The sequence below is a fragment of the Haliotis asinina genome, chromosome 13 (assembly GCF_037392515.1).
Source record: "Haliotis asinina isolate JCU_RB_2024 chromosome 13, JCU_Hal_asi_v2, whole genome shotgun sequence".
NCBI classification, from domain to species: domain Eukaryota; kingdom Metazoa; phylum Mollusca; class Gastropoda; order Lepetellida; family Haliotidae; genus Haliotis; species Haliotis asinina.
Window position 1 is genome coordinate 33,453,736 of NC_090292.1, and position 22,824 is coordinate 33,476,559.

The 22,824-nt window shown below is 41.5% G+C and overlaps 1 long non-coding RNA gene and 1 pseudogene across 2 annotated transcripts; one reads left to right on the plus strand and one right to left on the minus strand.

Annotated features, from left to right (window-relative positions):
- Positions 1-1,307: 1,307 nt before the first annotated feature.
- LOC137259770 (melanotransferrin-like) lies at positions 1,308-22,353 on the minus strand (annotated as a pseudogene). The gene is made up of 9 exons (XR_010954712.1): positions 22,017-22,353; positions 17,400-17,497; positions 13,467-13,602; positions 12,655-12,917; positions 9,450-9,912; position 9,284; positions 7,935-8,173; positions 6,679-6,797; positions 1,308-4,460 (listed from the first exon to the last, which is right to left on the minus strand). The product of XR_010954712.1 is annotated as a melanotransferrin-like (transcript).
- LOC137259961 (uncharacterized) lies at positions 18,271-20,997 on the plus strand. The gene is made up of 2 exons (XR_010954721.1): positions 18,271-19,107; positions 20,137-20,997. It is a non-coding gene; the product is annotated as an uncharacterized lncRNA (long non-coding RNA).
- Positions 22,354-22,824: the final 471 nt, after the last annotated feature.

Below are 22,824 nucleotides of genomic sequence, written 5' to 3' on the forward strand. Positions count from 1 at the left end.
AGGATATGGTGATGTTGCCAACTTCAGTTCCAAAGTTGAGACACTTAACAACTTGTACCAGGTCGTTTATATACATGGAGAATAGTGTTGGAGAAATTGAACATCCCTGCTTCACTGCCTTGGTTAAGTTGAAACTCGAACTTGTATAGTCATTCACTCTCACGGAGCAGCGTGCGTCCATGTATAGTCTTATGGACTTCTGGAGTGTGTTGTCTGTCAGAGAGAAGCCTGAGAATTGCTGCATGCAGGATTTTGGCATAAGCTGAACACATTCGGTAATGTGGACCTGGCTGACTCCTAAGATGTGTTGTTCCAAGCCGTAGGAGCAGTTTGTCTACAACTGCAGATTTCATCAGTTACTGGAGACCACAATCACAGGCTCGACAATCCTTCCATGGTTGGACTCTTGAGCACACAGAGGAAAATACCACGTAATAAGTCAACCCAAATAATTTGTGGACACGAAGTCGACCTTTTGGAATTTTACTATGGCCACAAAGTCGACCCGAAGTTAAGTTTGATGTTGAAGGTGTTGCTAGAGTGACATTTGTCCGTTAGTATATATCCGCATATAAATATTTATATGACCATGAGTTTCACAATGCTGACCGTATTTCATTCAGTTTGACCATTACATCAAGGAAAGAACTCGCGTAGATTGCGTTCATTTTCGAAATGGTAAATAAAAAGTCACATCAATGGCTTCTTCCAACACCTCGTGACCCGTGAAAGTCCCGGAGTAGAATAGGTCTTCAGCAACCCATGCTTGTCATAAAAGACGACTATACTTGTCGTAAGAGGCTACTAACGGAATCGGGTGGTCAGGCTCGCTGACTTGGTTGACACATGTCATCGGTTCCCAACTGCGCAGATTCATGCTCATGTTGTTGATCACTGGATTGTCTGGTCCAGACTCGATTATTTACAGACCACCGCCATATAGCTGGAATATTGCTGAGTGCGTCGTAAACCTAAACTCACTCACTCCCTTCTACACCTCGTTGATGGATTTATGTACCTAATGAAGAGAAATTTGATAGCACGTAAGTTCACAGAAAAGAAGCCTTATATCAGATAAAGTAGATCTATCAGACTTTAATCTTAACTGAACAGTGAAACTTCATCGAAGGGTGGACGGCTTGCGCAGACACCAACTCTAATGCCCCAGATCATCAATGAAGATCTCCCTTCTCAAAACCGGTATTGTCTATGTTAAAACAGTGTTCGTGTTTTAAACCCTAGAACTTGTGTATTGGGGGAATTAAGCTCGGGATTTCCACGCCTTCAAAAACAAACAGAGAGGGATCTCAGGCAAAGCAGGAATCTTTATTCTTTAGACAATCAATAAATCAATAAACCAATCAATCAATATACAGAACAATCAATGAATCAGGTCAATCAGTTGCAGTCACTGAATATTCGAGAATAACTAGGTAAGACATGTAATCAGCATCATAGGTGTTATGACGCAATACCTATAAATGACTGATTATAATTCACTGACGAACCTAAAGGATCAGTCATTAACTTTTACTTTAAGAATAAAGGTAACTCGAATACTTAATTGAACAGTGACAGCTATAACAATTTTATCATCGTCGACTATTAGAGTAAATAGAGTAAATGAGGGTCAATATTATGTAAATACTTCAACGTGATAATTTATTTGAAACATTCAGAGTTTCGATTTCCAAATGAAACGATAACTGGCATACATGACAATAACTAACGAAGCGGTTCACTTAAGTTTACAGTTGCCATGGTGACGATGAGGCTAAGCCTCACAATTTACATACTGCCCCGACGCCCCTGTGTGCGCCTGACCGAATATGTGTCTTATAACGAAAAGTGGATACTCTCTGATTATTTCATACTGAGACTGATAATAAGGAAACTTGCCTGTATATTTTGAACTATTCTAGACTACTACTACATCGCCGCAGCGTCTTGATTACATGAACATACATTTATAAGACATTGCCAGAATGTGCGCGTTTAGCTAGAAAAGTTTACATAAAGTATTATTATATTCTAGAAAAAACTGGATATGAACTTGAACGCAAGTATATGTAAGCTTCTGGCGTAACATGTCCTGACACTCATTTATTATTATGAAAACGAACATACATTGGAATGTTTTGAAACACATGGTAAAGTTTCACAAACATGTAAAATGTATCTGAAGACATTTTTTTAAACACAGGGCAACAAACACTTGAACAACAGCTTTCTACTACTAAGCTTCAAACGTAACCCGTGAAGATGTTGGTAGAATGTGGCTTAATGCGGATAAAACTACACTCACTCACTGTAAAGAGAAGAAAAAGGAGCACAGCTGTGACGCTTGTCAAATGATCTGTTTTTTGTAACGATTCTGTATTCAAAATTTGTGGAAACAACCTTTCCTTTAATCACCGGTTGTATTTATCCTACCGAACATCTCAATGTTTATTTTGAAATGTCTGAGGCACGGGTACAAAGCATTTTGTAGTCATCGCTAGATTTTACAGACAGGAAGAAATTCCATCGATTTGCATTCGCAAAACATAGGTAATGTCCGTACATCATACGTCATTCAATGTTATTCGAGATACTCCCAAGAAGTACTACAAAGAAATACCAAATGAGTTCGGCATTCCCAGCAGGGAACATAGAAATGTTATTCGCTTGAAAATAATAGAAGCGCGCGAGCGCGCAACCAATCAGAAAATGACATTTATGTGTGAGGTACGATAAACATTTCTGTTGCCCTCGAATTAGTCAATCTCAAATTCTCCCATGATCAGTAAGAAGGAATTTTTAATACAGTTACCAGAATTACATAGGTATATGTATCAATATTACATATTTCCTTGTTGCTTACTTAACCATTTGATCTCAACTAGCTAAAACTGATTCCACACCTTTTGGGATAAAAATTCTTCAGCCTACGCGAGAGCGATTTCAGGGAATATGTCTGAAATTTCATTGTTTAAGTGCATAACATTGTACTGACTGCACTTGTCATTAATTAATTAATTTACCCATTAATTCCTAACGCGACGACCAACAAGTGCCATATTTTAACGTCTTTTGGTATGTCGATTCCTCACATGGGTACAACGTATGGAGCCCATTTCTGACGTCCCCCGCCGTGATATTGCTGGAATATTGCTAAACCATTCTTACATTCGTTAGTAATATACATGAAATATTAAAGTTTGGCTGTATATGTAGACAGACTGGAGCCCATCGTTTGGCTGATATGTGCGTGGGATTGTAAGAAAGGACCAAGCTTGTTCCAGTTTTACAAACATCTCTCGTAGCATATTGACTTCGAGACAGAAACGTTAACATACATTTAACTATTATCTGAAACCAAACAAAGTGATTTTTCTCCGGAGGTTGTAACATTGTATTTGTAATATATATCACACAACTAACCATTATAAAACATATACCTTCATCTGAATCATATTGCTGACAAAATACAGATAACGTTAACTATACTGAGGGAAAAAAATAAGGTGTCATATAAAAACTCGAGTGTTCGTTTACGTTTTCCCAGGTTTCTTCACAAGCTATGAGATACACAAGCTTTTGAAAATCCTACAACAGAATATGGAACAATGTTGCTTTCATGCAATCCCTTATTTTTCCCCAGTATATGTATGTATGTGCCTATATGGGATTAAACAACACAAACAGAAACATGATAATATTGGCTGTTGCGATAACACCTTATCAACCGCTGGTGCACGGTTTCTTGTCCAGCGCTTTCAGAGCCCCAAGGTACTCTTGACCCAGCCACTTGGTGTAATCTTGTTTGGTTTCCGGTACAGGGGATAGGAACGATGTTGCGTCATCAAAGATGGCGTCCTTCCCTTCGTATGTCGCGAACATTTTAAATACGTCGCTGTCCCTCCCAAATTTGAGCTGAGCCTTTCTTAAGATGGTGGAGTAGTGACGTCTTTCCGACATTGCCTTCGTGCCACTTGTGACGACGGTGTGAGAAGGGACTTTAGCCAGGTTGCACTCTCGCCATTTATCCACTGGCTTCCGAGACCCGTCGGGACAAAGCAGTTCAAAGTCCGCAGAGTTAAGAGATCGCGCCCAGTCCTCGTTCAGCTTCCCATCTGTGTAGCTTTGAACTGTGGAATGTTTAACAAAAGCAACGTCGGCGTTCTTTTCAACCAAGCATCGGAAGGCTCCTTTGTAGCTGTAGTACTTGTTGGAACTGTCTCTCTGACAGAACTGTTTTCCCCCACACAGTTCACAGAGGCTACTAGGGTTCTTCCCTGTGGGGTTGTACTTGGGATCCAAAGCACCGGGGACACAGCTCTTGGAGAAGAAATTCCCCACCGCGTTAATGATGCCACACTGTGTGGACGAAGACGATATTGACCTCTTCTCAATCAAGGTTCCAACTGGAATGTTCCAGCCTGATGTCTTCATGATGCCCGTATGGCAGGAAGTCTTCCCTGAAACACACAGCACATTATAAACAAACAATCCATTGAAATAACCCAGATTTACATGATTGCAGATCAAGTCAAAACATTGACTACATAATAGTCTCGTTTCCTGTTGACAGGGTCCCGTTCTATTACGCAGCTTAGCGCAATAACCAGTCCAGAGTTTTCAACTGGATGCATAAATAGTAATGTGTATGATTTGATACATCTAAGCACTTGTATATTGCAACACTACCTGGAAACCTGGAAATCGTGGAAAGCTCAAAACGAGGCTGGAAACGTTTGGGGTCTGCTACGGAATTGATATTATACCAATCTCATATTAATCTCGTTACAGAACAACACTGAATAAGCGCAAATTTTTAAAAAAACCAAACACATATCATGTGTAACCAGTGAGCCAGATGTATTCTGAAGCATTTTACGACTTCATCAAAAAGGGGCAGTCTGTGACGTTTTAGTTCAGGTCATGCTGCCTAAACCTCGACATAAAATATAGAAATACGATGTTTTTAAATTTTAAAATTAAAATTTGTTTGTAAAGACCATTTTCTAATGAAACAAGGAATTGGAATTCAGTCTATCCAGAGTTGTTTGTGATGTCAGTTTTCACCTTCACACAAGAAAATTCGGATCGGCTGAACAGTAGGTCATTGTCTGAGTAGGTCTGAGACTCATGTTCCGGGTTGTAACGAATCACGAGTGAGGGAGTATGTTTTACGCCGTCTTGAGCAATATTCCAGCAATATGACGGCGAGGGACCCCACAAGTGGGTTTCACGTGGGGATTCAAACCCGGGTCTTCGACGTGACGAGCGAACACAATAACCTCAAGGCTACCTCCCCTCCTCCAACGAATCGTGGTGTGCAGAATTGTCGTAAATGACGGTAATGGCCAGAAACATGGGGTGTTCAGAACAAAGGGGGTTTGATCATACTTGTGGAAAAATATATTGAAGAGACCAAACCATGTCCAATTCCATCTCTAAAAGCATTTTAAATATTGTCCAAAAGGAACGATTATTTTAAAACATTTTTCAATATATTATTTAACGAAGTATTCCATTTTGCACCAAAACATACTTCCAAACGAAATGTATTCGATCGAAAAATGCAGGGACATTTGATCAACTAAGCAAATAACACTTTGCCAAAACGATGTCACGTCCCGTAGCACGAACCCCTTATCAAACCGTCAACTCGTTAATACGCTGGCACGTTTGGTTCACAGCAAAAAAAGCACACTGTCACTTTCTTTGCACACTTCCCTCGGAACAAATAGTGAGCGGCGTCAATATTGTAATGATAGTTTGTTACACAACTATTGTATGTTTAGGGCTTATATTCTGCAAAACATATCACAGAGTTTGTCTGATCGTTGATTATAATGAGTCATTCTTTGAGTATTTTATGTTTATTAGCTTTCCGGTTAGATAGCAATTCGTCGGTTCTCCACTGAGTCAAACAGACTGGAAATATAAAGAAGATGATGGGAAGAAAATGTACTTTTTGTTAAGTCACGAATCAAAGCAAATCAAAGAAAATTATATGTGTAAAATTCATATCATAGCAGCAATGTGTCAAACTTTTGGATTTTGTGTTTTTGGGGAAACCTGAGCAAGACTGACACTACGGACTGACACCAGAAGAATGGTCCCAAATGAACGTGAGCATTGGGGTAGCCTAGTGGGTAAAGCGGTCGCTCGTCACACCGAAGACCCGGGCTTGACTCCCCACATGGGTTAAGTACGTGAAGGTCATATCTGGTGTCCTCCGCCCTGATATTCCTGAAATATTGCTGAAAGTGGCAAGCAACAAAACTAACTCACTCCAAATAAATCTCCACTGTCAGGAATGGAGAGCTACATGAACGTTACCCTCCACATAACAAAGGAATGGCAGGATGAACGCAGCCCTAAGTAGGGATCGGGAGCACGCTTGAAGCGCCATACAATCCCACCTACGTGACCGTGATCAAGTTAGTTTTTCTCTATCGGCAATATTCCATCTATATGGTGGCGGTCTGTATATAATCGGGTCTGGACCAACACCTCCACTGATCAACAGTATGATCTATACAAAATTGGGAACCGATGACGTGTCAGCAAAGCCTGACCATCCGAACCCGTTAGTTGCCTCTTACGACAAGCATGGGTTGCTGCGGATCAGGTCCAACCTTGGTCTTCACGGGTGATAAATACAAGTACTCATGATCTTAAGTTTACCTTTCAGGTTGGTGAAGCTGACGCCAGTGTTGGACTTCTTGGCGACAGCTACAGCCCAGTAGCTAGCGTCGCTTGTGTCCGGGAAGTTCTCCGCCATCACGGGAACAAGCTTGTGATATCTAAAATAATTGATTGATTTCTTTTTAACGCCGCACTGTGCAATATTCCAGTTTTATGGCTGTAAATAGTCGAGTCTGGATTGACACTCCGGTGATCAACAGCATGAACATCAATTTATTCAATTGGGATGACTTTTGGCAACCAAGTAAGTGAACCTGACCGGCTGATCCCGTTAGCCTCTTACGACACGCATGGGTGGCCGCAGACCATTTCTAACCCGGATCTTCACGGGTCGAAGAGTGGGTGAGTGAATTAGGTGATAAACATACTGTGTTGGAAAATCAGAGGTATATAGCGAAATTATAATAGCTCTAAATCTGATTTAAAACCGAACACGTAGCGTGAGGTTTTAAATACAAAATTTAGAGCTATTTTAGAATATTTCTTAACGCCGTAACAGAGTGAGTGAGCTAATATTTAACGTCACGTTGAGCCTTATCGTGACAAGAGTAATCTATACATTAAACCTAAGTACATGAAGGCAATGAAACCAGCAATGAACAGTAAACAACCAGAGCATCACAGTTCGAATTAGAACCAGTGTGCAACACTAAAGTCTTGCGGTTGTTGACTTTCAGTAAGGTCTCAACCTTTTGCCACAATTCCAGCACTACCACGGCGAATGGCACAAGAAATGGATTCACACCTTCTACCCATGTTGGGAAGTGAGCCCGTGTCTTGGGCTTGAACTCTTTAGCCAGTAGTCTACCCCACCAGCCCTTTATCTGCTGGCGTCGACTGTAACAAAGACCAGTGCCTGCGAGTCGACGATGTATTTGGAGAATGTTTCAGCTTACGTCCACTCGTAACAGTTACCATGTGTGAAGTCCATTTCTGGTGTCCCCCGCCCCTACATTGCTGAAATATTGCTGAAATATTGCTAAAGGCGACGTAAACCTAACTCACTCACACGACATAGTGGATGAGGTGCGGGGGCACAGAGTCGCTGTCGATCGTGCTGAAGTTGCATAAAACCATACTCACTCACAGTTTATAGTTTCCTTTTATTTTTGACACAAATCCGACTGATCGTAAAGTCTGATAAACCTAACAGCATTATTGACCAACATGAATTTGTCCCAGTTTTAGTTGAAAGCGCCCAATGAAAGCCTAAAGTCATTAAAAGGTGGCCTTACTTGCCGGCCGTGTATACATCCCCTCCATCCAAGGTGACCAGGTCTGCGTCTCCAGCCTCAATCTTCTCCATACATTCCTTGTGTGACCCTGCACGCACACAGGTCATCTGGCTGGTGATCCGGCCAGCGGCGAACGCTGCACTCATTTGTAAACATTTGTGTGCTTCCGCGTCAGAGACCACGCACCACCTGTTTGTGTAGTCGCACTTTACGTAGTACTCCAGCGTGTTCAGGTACCCCTTCCCCGGAAACACGTAAAGTCCAGACTGCATTTACTAAATGTAAAGCTGAGATAAGGTGATGCACGGCGTGTAAAGTCAAGCGTAAACGTGTAAAGTCATCTGGGTAATTGTGATGTTGCACAACAAGTAAGGCCAACTATGTTATTGAAATATCATGCAAGATGTAAAGCCAGCTAAACTAACGAGCAAAAGAAAGTACACGGGTGTAATTGTTCCTTTAATCCCAAATTTGCGTTCTAGCTGGTAAAATTATTGACGAACACTGATTGTGTTGAACGCAACTATCATGTTCCATTTCCCAAAGTGCAACCCAAAAAAATTGTACCTGATTTGCATGAATTTTGCGAAATTATAATTATTGTCCCATGCACGATCAGTTTAAGTACAGAGGGTATACAACCTGTTTGTCTTGAAGAGTGAACAATCACTTGACAAACATATCACAAGAAAATACCGTTATCGACGAGAACGGACCACAGGAATGTCACAAGAGGGTGCTTCCAACAGCCATCTTGCAAGGACACTGGGTTGCGCAAGACAAACATTAATTCGGCTGTTCAACTGTTTCAATATGACAGACCAGACATCTAATCGTCCCAAAAGTGAACGTCCCAACAATCGCTATCTGCGGGATATTCATCTACGTAACCGGATGTTCATGGTGACGTCATCAGCCACCACGTTATTGGGTCATCGCGTGAGCCGATTCACAGTGGCAAGGCGACTTCGCGCTGCTGGCACATGGCCTACTGACCGTTGCGTAGAATGACCATGACTTTCCTGCATCGTAGGAACCGTCTGCAGTGTTCATAACTACATCACTGTTTACTATTATATTTTGATTTCGCTGATAAAGTAGGTGTGCTTCTACATACATTTTCCATTTGCTACTTTTGTTTTGTTATTTATATCTTATTGGAAGAAACACAACCTGTGTACTTTCATTTGCTCGCCAATTTATGTTATTGTGATGTTATGAAATCACCTGTCAGAGTCTGGGCCCATTCACCATTATCAAGTAGTTATTGGCACACGGAACCATAAGACAGAATATGTTGCGCGAAGGCCGGTAGTGTCACAAAGATTTTGTTTTTCTTTCTTCGAGACACTCGCACGTTTAGAACTGCTGACAAACAGGTAGCATGTGAAGGACGGAATCATATAAAACATAATTTCCGCTTAATGCGAAACACGGAGTGTTATAAGCAAGATACTGTTACAAAGACATTCGGGTACTTCGTTGTTGAATGTGGATAGACTCAGTTCTGTTTACTCACCTAAGTAACTTGCGTAGTTCGTTTCTCTAACTCCAAGTAGTCGTTTCGTTCCGTCTGTAAACAACAGATCAGATCCACCGGACGAACTAAACATGCTGAAAGATCCAGAGCCATTAAACTGTCTGGCGCCACTTTCAAAGATGTTCCGCAGTTCGTCTATTGTTGCCTGGGGTAACGTTGGTGACGTCATAATAGCGTCAGTAGGTCTGGTTGCCCATGAACAAATGTCCCACTCGTCCACAAGTGCAACTCGACCATCAGGGCAAAGAAGTCGGAAGTCATCCTTACGGATGGCCGTGTTTTCGCGAGCAAGTTCGTCTATGGTGGAGTGTTTGGCGAAAGCTACTTCACCTTTGTTCTGGAGGAGGCACTGCACTGCTCCAGCGTAGCCACTGTAGGTGTCGTTAGACGGGCACTTAGAATTGCCACATATCGCACACACTTTCTCCGGGTTGTCTCCTGTGAAGATACCAGTAAACCGTCAGTATATACACAGTATGAGAGGCGGAGGGGTACCCTAATGGTTAAAGCGTTCGCTGGTCACGCCGAAGACCTGGCCTCGATTTCCCAAAAGGGTATGTGTGAAGCCTGTTTATGGTGTTCCCCGAAGCGATATTGTAGGATTACTGCTAAAAGCGTCGCGAAACTTGTGTACTTTCTTTTGCTTGCCAAATTATGTTATTGTGATGTTATATATACAGCATGTAAAGTAATCTGGGTAAATGTGATGTTATATATACAGCATGTAAAGTAATCTGGGTAAATGTGATGTTATATATACAGCATGTAAAGTAATCTGGGTAAATGTGATGTTATATATACAGCATGTAAAGTAATCTGGGTAAATGTGATGTTATATATACAGCATGTAAAGTAATCTGGGTAAATGTGATGTTATATATACAGCATGTAAAGTAATCTGGGTAAATGTGATGTTATATATATAGCATGTAAAGTAATCTGGGTAAATGTGATGTTATATATACGTGTTCATTTCCGTTGTCATTTGGCCATTATAGTGATGCTGTGTAACATGTAAAATATTCCGGGTTATTGTGAATTTGTGATTGTTTGTATGAAAAAGAATACTTTTAAGTTCAGTTCTATTGATTCCTTGGTTCTCAAAGCATCATTTCAGTTTTTGTTTAAATTTTGGTCATTACACTGATGTTCTATAACATGTAAAGCATTCTGGGTAAATGTGGTGTTACATAACATGTAAAGTATTCTGGGTAAATGTGGCGTTATATAGCATGTAAAGTGATCTCACTCACTTATAATATGTTTGACACGACCAGGTGGAAACGAAGTGGGTGACTGTTGTGCACCGATTTCAGTGATATTCCAGCAAGATCTCGCCCTGCTGACACCGCACATCACAATCGAACCCAGGCGAGACGAGTGAACGCATTAACCACTGTGCTATACCGTCCATTACCCATGCGTAATGTATGACAGATTTATTATGGAAGAACATTTTGAAAAAAGATCAAAGATGTTTTTGTATAAACAATGCTTAAACAAATATATATACATACTGTTATCGAACACCGTTGTGGCAATTATAATCATTACCCTCCGTTTAAGTGCGTTTAGACTCATGAAGATCCGGGGCAGAATTAATCTTCAGTAACACATGCCCGTCGTAAGAGGAGACTAATCGGGATCGGGATCGCTGACTTGGTTGATAGGCGTCATCGTATCTCAGTTTTGTATAACGATGGTCATGTTGTTGATCACTGGATTGTCTGGTCATGGCTAGATTATTTACAGACTGCCGCCACAGAGTTGGAATACTGCCGAGTGCAGCGTAAAACTAAACTGACGCGCTTTTAAGAACTACTGTACAGTTCAAAAATATTCTCACGGTTACTTGCCTAATTTTAGTCCCTTCTTCTGTGACACAGGCTTCTGGGCTGAAGCCGAACCAAAAACCCAGTTTCGATTTCCATGTTGGTGCAATGTGTATTTGGAGAGGAATATGTCTGCATTAACGCCACTGTTTTATGCCACGTTCAGAAATATCCCAGAAATGTCATGTTTGTCTTGATATCGAGCCAAGACAAGTCGATCCACACAGACGGTGAATGATAATACACCTTCAACCAATAAAAACATCGTAGCCATCCAATTCTCTAAGTAGGTGCAACCTTTTACTTTGTCATGGATGACGTAATCTCTCCAACACATTCACTGTAGCCATCCGATTCTCTAGATAGGTTCAAACATCCCGCGTTGTCACAGAGGACGTAATCTCCCTCTCCTCCTCCGATAAGCATGGCACAGAGGACTTAATACTCCCCAACACATTCACCGTAGCCATCACTCACGTCTAACGTTGGCACAGAGGACTTAATACTCCCCAACGCATACACCGTAAACATCACTCACGTCAAACGTTGGCACAATGACTTAATACTCCCCAACACATTCACCATAGCTATCACTCACGTCAAACGTTGGCACAAGGACTTAATACTCCCCAAAACATTCACCGTAGCCATCACTCACGTCTAACGTTGGCACAGAGGACTTAATACTCCCCAACACATTCACCGTAGCCATCACTCACGTCTAACGTTGGCACAGAGGACTTAATACTCCCCAACACATTCACCGTAGCCATCACTCACGTCTAGTGTCGGTACAGATGACTTAATACTCCCCAACACATTCACCATAGTCATCATTCACGTCTAGTGTCGGCACAAAGGACTTAATACTCCCCAACACATACATCGTAGCCATTAGGGCTGGGACGAGTCCAAATTTTCTACCCGGGTTCCCCACCTCCTATTACTCTAACCTATCCTTATACCCGTTCTTTTAATTCCTGACATCAAATTTGCAGAGAAATTGCAATACATTCTTCAGCTCCGAGGCTAAAATTTCGAGATTTTAAATATCTTAACTATGCATTATATTAAAAAAAGTGACTGTAAATTATGCATAAATCTTCAATAACAATACAACCTTTTAATCATAAAAGAATAACATTGTTTCATCTATTAGTCATATGATCACACAGCGGGGTCCGGGCACTAAGACGGGTACCCGGGTCCTATTTATCCCATCCCGGGTATACCTGTTACCCCCTTCCAGCACCAATAGCAGTCTAATTCTTTAAATCGGTTCCAACGGCAAGCGTTGGCACAGAGGACTTAATTCCTTTCCAGATTTACCAAGATGTACATTACTTGCCCTCAAGATTATTTTTCTCTTCAAAAGCGCCAGGAGCGCAGCCCTGGCTGAAGAAGTTGGCCACGTTTTTCACAGTGTTGTCGCAGTCGCGGATTGAAACGATTCCTTTTGCCTGCATGTTGGATACAGGCACCGTCCACCCACCGTCCGGCCCACACCGGTGTGACATGACTTCTTCTGTCGCAGACCCTCCAGTGAGGTGATGCTGCTGTCCTTCCTGATGACGATCACAGCCTTGTACAGAAACAGACCGTCATTTGTATCTGAAACGACACCGACGTCACATCACAACAAACAAATAAACAATCAAAAAGAGATTAGACCACGAATCTTTAACTCATTGATATTTCGTTGATTTATATTTTAGGTTTGTAAATCCTCAATGCAACTACAGCAGTTGGTCACAAGTGAGTCATTACAGGTAAAAGTTAAATTAACTCTTGCAAGAATAATTCTTTTTAAATTTAATTTTGGTCCAACTGCTTTCAGTGCTCGTCTCATCTACACCCACAAAATTTCCAATCCCCCCCCCCCCCCCCCCCCCGATGATTATTAAGAAAATTGCTACTATTTAGACAAATTAGCCATACCAATTACGTGTAACACGGCTTCTGGTAAATTTGTACTTATTTATGATGCTTTATCAATTGTCATTTGATAACCAGTCAACCAGTCAACCAGTCAACCAGCCATCCGATAACGGAAAGATGAAAGAAAATTATATAGACGTAGCTAAGATGATTTCCAAGATGTTTGTCGAATCATGGCCAGTAAAACCAGTGGTTAACAGCATGAACAGCTGTCCGACTTACTAAGACTGTTGGATTCCTTGAGGATGGGGACCAGACCAAAATATTTCCCTGCTGCGTATATGTCCGTGTCGTCGACCGGCATGACTTCCGCCTCCCCGGCCTTCACCTTCTTAATACACTGGTACCGGCCTTCTGTCTGTGAAGGTAAGTTGGGAGCCAATATATAATCTTGAGCGCTCGATTCATTGTTAAGATAGATATCTACTCAAAAACATCAAAGTACTAACATGTTACGACCTCTGTTACAACCTGTTATGGCCTGTGTTATGGCCTGTGTTATGACCTGTGACCACTTGTGTTATGACCTGTGACGACCTGTGTTATGACCTGTGTTATGACTTGTGACGATCTGTGTTATGACCTGTGACGACCTGTGTTATGACCTGTGACCACTTGTGTTATGACCTGTGACCACTTGTGATATGATCTGCGTTAAGACTTGTTTTATGCCTGTGTTATGGATTGTCTTACGACTTGTGTTATGATCTGTATTGTATTAGTTACACGGTATTTTGACAGGGTGTGCGTGACTTAAAGTGCAGCCGAAGGAAATACGGAATTACGCCCACCCTTCCAAAACGCCATGTGACGAATTTATTATCTTTGAGATCTCTTAATTTAGCTTATCTTTAAACAACAACATTCAACCTTCGGCAGAGTGAGACACAAAATGTTTCGCCATGATGTTTTCTGAACAGTCATAAAGGGAGATAACTCGGGATGGCTTAGTTTATGGTAGAAATGATCAAATTTGAGGTTTGGTTAAACGACAAGTGAAATACAGAAACAGTTTATTTCTTGGATATAGTTATTGACACAAACAATAGGAAATTGTGGCAACAATTTTATTCCTCGGTTTATATTCATAATTGTATACGTCAACTCGTATACGTCAACATTTCGAAGAGATCAACCGTTGGCAACACTCCATCTAAGTCGAGGTCATTCGTACACCCTGGCAAATCCGCCTACCTGGTTTTGTATGCTTTGGCTGTTGACCAATCAGAATTCGACAGATAACAATAGTCTGTGTTATGCCTGTTTTCCTACCAGCGTTATCATCTGATTGTCTGTGTTGTGGTGTGTGTTACGACCTGTGGTATGGTCTGTGTTATGGCATGTGTTACGATCTGTGGTATGGTCTGTGTTATATCCTGTGTTATACCTAGGCTGGTGCTTCCGCTGTCTTTTGCATATCTGATGTTAATTAAAGGTCACATGCAACATAACGCATGCGTAGTCAGTAGGTTCACACAGCTTGAAACAGTATCCCTGCTCTGAGCAGTAGTCTAATTTTCGTTGTGTACAGAAACAAGTAAATAATCGTCTCGTTACATAAAAAATACCATGTCGAATGTGATAAGCAAACTCTGTCACAGAAAATACTCAATGTCTGGTTTATTGACGTCTATATGACTGCCTGCCTGTCTGCTGATAACAATAAGCAATGCAAAACTTCAATCAATGACCACATGCAATTTGAAATTAACACCTATCGGGTTTTTAAGTCATGAACAAAGAGCAGACTAAGCGTAACGACAAATGAATCAGTGGCAAATGACAAGGCGTCGTTACGCATGAGTGCACACCACCAGCCCTGACTGGGTTCGGTATCGTTTCAAGGTAGGTAAACCCAGGTACTAAATATTGCACTTTTGATTAGCAATTATACACTTATAAGTTTGTTTATTGTTTTTTTTTCACAGCCACCAATGCATTTTATATATCATGAAAAAGTGCAGTCTAAGTAAACTTGTCCTCAGTGTACTTTCGTTACACTCCACTATTGAGTCTAACAAAACCTAGTAGAGGTCGCGTCAGGTAACCTTTGAGGACATGACGTCAATCAAAGCACGAGCTTAACCAAATCGCGAAAGTGACAATCTGGCACGGATGACCTTTTGAACTTTTCAGGTCTCAAAAGATTCGTGTTTTGAAAATATTCAAGGATAAGTTATCTTGAGTCCGCATATAATACAGTTACTTGACCTGCAGTATATATGTTTTGTGGATTCTATTGGCATGGTTACCATTAGCTAATACTTCCTCAAGATAACATCCTTGAATATTTCCAAAAACACACGAATCTTTTCGAGATAAAAAGTTCAAAAGGTATGTGCGAATGTCCACTTTCGCGATTTGGTAAGCTGTGCTCTGATTGGTCAGTCTCAAAGGTTACCTGACGCGACCTCCCATAGGTTTTGTTAGACTCAATAGTGGAGTGTAACGAAAAGTACTGAGGAAAAGTTTACTTAGACTGTGAAAAAGTGATAACTGTGTTTTAATTATGTTTGATTTTTTGGTTGCATGTGACCTTTAAGGAAGAATTCTTTCATCAATGCTGAGTTCCAAACATAAATATATCAGGTTTGTCCACAGGCGGATTTCCACCCTCATCAGACACACACTAATTAAGGTAAATGTGATTTTGAGAAAGCAGGAGTATATCTAGAATGTATCTGCAGAAAGAAAGAAAACAAATCCACTATTTCTTACCAAAATGTCATCTTTGTGTAATTCTGTGTAAACAACTTCAGTGCCCAAATTTCAATTTATCCCCCCTGCTTTAGAAGCATTTGAAAAAATGTTCTCGAGAACACCACCGAGAAAACATGCATATGAGGTATTGATCATTTCAAAAAGGGAAATATAGTGCTTAATTTTGTCATTCGTTGTTTCCTGGAAAAGAGGAAAACATCATGCCACGACTAAGAACCGCCAATGGAAACATCGTCACGGATCGCCTTGAAGCTGGGGAGTCTGCAGCTTCCTGACATGTCAACGTTCACGAGAGCACCATATCCGGCCTTTGGCATCGTTTCCAGCAGACCAATTCTGCCCAAGATCGCCCGAAAAGCGGCCGTCCAAGAGTTATCACCCACGCCCAGGACCCCTACATCTGTGTTGCTCTCTTGCGTCATCGTCTTGCCACAGACGTGGAGACAGCACACCGCATCCCTGGTTTGAGAAGAATTTCCAACCAAAGTGTCAGGAATCGATTCGACCAGGAAGGACAGTTGTCGCCCCTGTGTTGAAAGCCTTTCATCAGTGCAGTCGCTTGCGGTGGTGTCGTAAGGTCGGGAAGTGGCACCTAAGAAACTGGAGGTGAGTCTGGTTCAGTGATCAATCAGACTTTATCCTTTAACGACGAGAAGGAAAACAGCGTGTTTATCATCGGAGAAGTGAATATTTCGCCCCTAATTGCATTCGACAGGTCTTTTCAGGTTCGACAGACAGAGTGTCATGCTGCTGGGTGCGATACCCAGCATTCACAGATCTGATTTAGTGGTGTTTCAGGGAAATTTGACAGCAAGTCGGTACATCAACGTAGTCCTTGCACGTCACATACTTCCAGTTATGGACCGATAGAGGGAGTTCTTCCAGAATGACAACGCTTCCTCACGTCACGGACCGCTACCTTGCCAGTTCTAACGTCAATGTCTTGCCATGACCTCCCCAATCACCAGGTCTAAATCCGACAGAACATCTATTGGGTGAACACGACCGAGGTGCACGTCAACGTCAAAACACGCCTCAGACACATCTACAACTGGCCATCGCACTGCTGTGTGGAAGAATTACATAGTTTGTGCCGAGACGGTGCCGAACAATAATTGCTGCCAATGAAGGTCATACAAATTACAAGAAGTGAGAAATGAATCATAATTTCTCGCAAATGTGAAAGGATTGAAATAATGTATAGTTTTCAGCAAAGGTTTAATCCGTGAATATTCGTGTAAGAATTTATCATCAGTAACCCATGCTTGTCGAAAGAGGCGACTAGCGGGGTCGAGTGGTCAGGTTCGCTGACTTGCTTGATGCATGTCATCGTATCTGAATTGTGTAAATCGATGTTCATGATGTTGATCACTGGATTGTCTGGTCCAAGCTAAAAGCGGAGTAAAACTAAACTCACTAATTTGCCCATCCAACCTTCACACAGCCGACCTGGCGCAGGCCAACTCCATCAAAGGCTGTCTTCATTGCATTACATTTTGCCATGGCTGGGTCGGACGTTACACAGAAACGGGCTGAAACAAATACACATACAGACATTCAGACACTATCGGCCACGTACGTTAATAAGTAGATGAGATGCCATCTCAACAGAGAAACCTGACCACGTCATGATGTCTCAGGTCCGAACACAGTAATGTTGTAATATGCTACACTACACCACACCACACCACACCACACTGTTCATCACACCACACCCCATAACCGCACCACACATCACTCCACACCATATAGCAACACCGTACATCACATCGCAGCGTACATTACACTACACCACATAACAACACTGTACACCACACCATGCAGTCACATTTTACACGAGACCACATCAACACCATACAGCACACCACACAACAACACTTTACATCATACCACACCACACAGCCACATCGCACATCACAGCACAATCACACATAACCACACCGTACACCACAGCACAACACACAGCCACACCATTCATCAAACCACACCACACAGCAACACCACGTAGCACATCACAGAGTCACACCATACACCACACCACACCACACCACACCATATAACCATATCGTACATCACATGACATCACATCACACCACACAGCAACACCACATAGCACAGCACAGAGTCACACCATACACCACACCACACCGCAATACACCACACCACACCACACCACACCATATAACCATATCGTACATCACATGACATCACATGACATCACACCTCACAGCCACACCATACATCCCTGAACACCACAAAGCCACACCGTACATCACAGTACACAACATTACCAAATGACCCAATATCAATACCAGCAATACCAGTCTTAATACTTGTCAACTGTACCGGCCCAGCAGAGACAGTAGATGAGTGTCAGATTAACAAGTGGCGAGGAATCAGTACATGACTCGGAAATGCTATTTTATCAGTATGTGTTTGGGAATGCTGGGTACTTTTGTCAGGCAAAACAAGTGTTTCAGTAAAATCGACTTTTTAACGAAGTAAGAATCAATTGTAGATGGACGTTATGTACATTTCTTACTCATTCATGCACATAACAAATCAAAGATACAATACTTGAGAAAAAAAACCGTTTCGAAGAATCGATCAACGATGTCGCCTGTTGAGCAAGCGTATGAAGTGTCAGCCTGTTTCCTGACATACTTTATTGCAAAACATGTTGTATCTATAAATGATCCGCGAAGCAAATTGCGTCCGGATGCCGCGGTACTATACCAGAAACCACTCAGAAAATATGACAGCAAATTGAATGTTCTTTTTTTATTTATTTATTTATTTTATTTTATTTAATTATTTTTTTGCATCTTCGATCATAACATTTTTGTTTTCAATTCTAAAGTGTAAGCACTTGCTTGTTTGTACTGCCCATCAGCTACGCCACTGCTGGATCCGGTATGACAACTTACACGATGCTCTGATGTGCATCTCAACTAGGTCAGGCTGCATTTTGAAATACAAAACCGGGCTTTTGTTAACTGCGCATTTCTTGGGTCCGTCACATGCATATATAGTTACTCCTTCTACGATCTGATTGTTGGATGGAGTGAGTAAGAGAGTAGGCGAGCAAGTCAATCGCGAATCAGGCACTAGATTCATTCAAGTGAAATGACATCTCCTGAAGGTATGTAGCAAAACAAATGATCTTATTTGGCGTGACAATTTGTGATTTCTATTCTAAGGCGCAAATCCAAAGCAGAGAGTCTACTAAACATACGTAATCGCTGGAATTGACATGCATTACCTCGAAAAATATGGTAAAATGTCACAAAACACTTCCTGAAACTGTAACAATCTTGGCTATCTAGCCTGAGAATGTGTGTTATTAGTTTAGAAAATGAACTTCATTCCATACTCGTATAAAAAACAAGCTAATAGCCATTGTAACAACCCGTGAAGATCCGGGTTAGAATTGATCTTCAGTAACCCATGCTTGTCGTTAGTGGCGACTAATGAGATCGGGTGGTCAGACTCGTTCCAATTGTGTAGATGTTCATGCTGTTGATCCCTGGATTGTCTGATCCAGACTCGATTATTTACAGACCGCTTCTATATAGCTGGAATATTGCTGAGTGCGGCGTTGAACATCCAACCAAACATTGTTCAGTTCTCATGTTAATGCATAGAGAATCACAACCGAGTGTCCTTTGATATCGACTATACCGCCAGTTTAACCACTAGGCTAACACTTAGTTTATGTAGTTACAAACAGTCGATGCTGGCCGAGGACATTTTACTTTTATCAACGAGTGTTGATATATTTGATATCAGAAGACACGAGGGTGATAATCTGTTTATCATTAAAAAAATCAGCCTTTATTAGTTTTCAATAAAAAGATGTACTTCTCTGAACTTGGAACTGCCATTAGATTTGCAGCGCTGCGATGCCATTGCATTGTGATGTCATCAGGTATTTTACGTCAGAGCATCGTGAGTCATGTAATTACATGAGTACACATAATGCTAGTTGCTTCTCAAAAAATGCCATTACCTATCTGTCCACAGACACAGGAGTAAATACCCAATTACTTGAAAAAATATCTGGAGCTCTATGGGTAAAAAATAATAATAGGTCTTACACAAGCAATATATCCCGTGGAACACAGTTTGGGGTCATGAAGAAAAACATTTACCATGTTTATTTCTGTTTTAGAAAGTTTGCCGTTCTGACAATGACAACATGAAGGATGAAGTTCATTGCTTAGGTAAAAACGTGTAATTCAAACACTGCAGTGCACAATACAGTGCAATTCAAACATGAACAAATATTGTCGGTGGCCTGGACCCGCTGATGAATATTAATGCTTTCTGTGCACTTAAGACCATTGTGCATTTCAGGGCACCACAAACGTCAACTTAGTAACACGAGACAGGACATACAGACCTTGCAGATCCAGCTACATTGTTGTATACAGGTCATAAACAAGCTCACTGTGATAAAGCAGACATTCAGAGCCATTAACAGCGTTCAGAATCCTCGCCTGGCCGACCACCAGGAACGGGGTATTTTCATCTCGGACTGTCTAATTTCAAAAGTAGCCTGTCCGGTGGTCTGTTAGACCGGACTGACAACGGCCATGCTGACTCCGATTATGAATCAGATCTCTCTCATTTTGACTGTGCGGCAGAAAATGCAACACATTTCTGGTTTTTAAAGAAATCCACGTAGCTTAGCCTTAACATTATCTAGTAATACATGCATTATAATATTACATTTTTTTATCTTTAGATTGTTGAAAATCAGACAGGAAACTTTGTATCCGGACTGGTATTTTGTTAAAGTTACTAATCCGGCCGTCTGGATTGGAATTTTGGGAGTTTTAAACACTGACATTAACCAGAATGTATTGCTTGTGCTAGGTCTTATGTATCCCACTGAGGTTGTTTTGTGTTGCATAAACCATCCAGACATTTCTGTGTAAATGGTATGGGTTGGGGCATCAAAATGCCTCCACTGTCCTACAAAACGACCGTAGACCTGTCATTGAAATTAAATTTTCTTTTCACAATGGTGGTATGTCGTTTTGTAATGATTTCGACTTGGTATGATTTCTTTTGCCTGTTAGTTTAACTCTAATGGACCTGCGTTCCAAGTGTATTCAGCATTATGAATATCTTAAGTGATAACAGATTGTATATAGTTGTAAACATGCTACACAGTAAAGGAATTACTTTGATATGACCTCCTTTGTCAACACAAAATGTCATCATGTACCTGTTGCAGCAGGGCATAACAGTGACGTCGCCACACCTCAGTGACGTCACCACACCTCAATGCGATTCAAAGCAGATAATAAACATGCAGAAGAAAATACAAGTTCATTTTATGCTCAAAACGTATTGCAAAACTGCCATTGTAGTAATGTCAAGACGACCTAGCTGTGTGAGATGTTGACAAGCGTCTCTGGGAAGGGTAACAGTTAATGAGGAATCACTCAGCCATGCAGTTTGTGCATTATTTAACAACAATGTGACAAAGTTTGGATTTAAAAAAAAATATTATCAAGACTGACACTATGGACTGACATTCTGACCTGAACCTGGGCTGTTTTGGTAGCCTCGTGGTTCAAGGGTTAAAGACCCGGGTTCGATTCATCATATGAGTACAATGTGTGAAGTCTTTGGATCTTTACACCAGTACCAACAAAGTTGTTTTGAAGCTTGTCTCAGATGGTCAAATGAACACCAACTCGAAAAGCCAAGAATGTATGGAAACGTGGCCGCAAGTCCTGTACATTAAAATAAAAAATGAAAAGTTGACTTTTTCCCCCAGGACTTTTTTGCCGGTACTGTTACCGAACACCTTATTTTTGAATTTTTGAGTCTACTCAACCTCAACCAGGAGAGGGAGAGAGAGAGAGAGAGAGAGAGAGAGAGAGAGAGAGAGAGAGAGAGAGAGAGAAGAGAGAGAGAGAGCGAGAGAGAGAGAGAGAGAGAGAGGCGTGGTTAGTGTAAATTGTTCACTCGGTACCGATTTTTGTACACGCAGGTGTTATAACACGAGTGTAGGAACATTGGATACAAGGTACTTACCAGTAACGTCAGCAGTTGCCAGGTAACCAACATTTAGGATGACGAGAGCGACTGTAATGGCGTGCATGTTGATGTAGCTCCAGACCGTGCCTCGGGTCGATCTACAACTGTGTACTGCCTTGTGCGGATACGTGATAAATGGTCTCCCCAAACCGGACGCTGTTGTTAGCTGACGGACAACAATTCTGAACGCTGCACGAAATGTTCAAATCGTGTTCAACACAACATTGCCGACTTAATCGACACAAAAGCAGAGGTTTATTTTTGTACGAAAAGTATTGAGAATTTTTATTACGAGCAACGTCCAACCAGTGGACTATTCACATAGCTAGAGCAGAAACATTGGGCCCAGATTAAGTATTCCTTTCTAAATGTTATCTCATCTAGCTGAATGTGTTTCGCTTGAGCGAATTGAGACATTTATTATTCTTACATAAGAAGTGTATGGTGTAGATTTGTCGCTGCTCTGAACTGCGTAATACCCATCTGCTTTTGCTGAGGCTACGTTACGTTCCCGGTGGCAGCCTCGTGTTGGCGAAACGTAGTTGAATAGGGACAAAGCGGGATTGATGTGAGACAACATTGGGTGACTGAATGAGTGACCCACACTCACACTCACACTCACACACACACTCTCTCTCTCTCTCTCTCACACACATACACACACACACACACACACACACACACACACACACACCGAAACGAAGTCATCGGGAGACCGAACCAAGTCATAGCGGGTGGATATGCACTCAAGTGTAACAGCGGCTTCTGATTGGCTGTTTCATTTGCTGATATGCTGAGGGTTCAT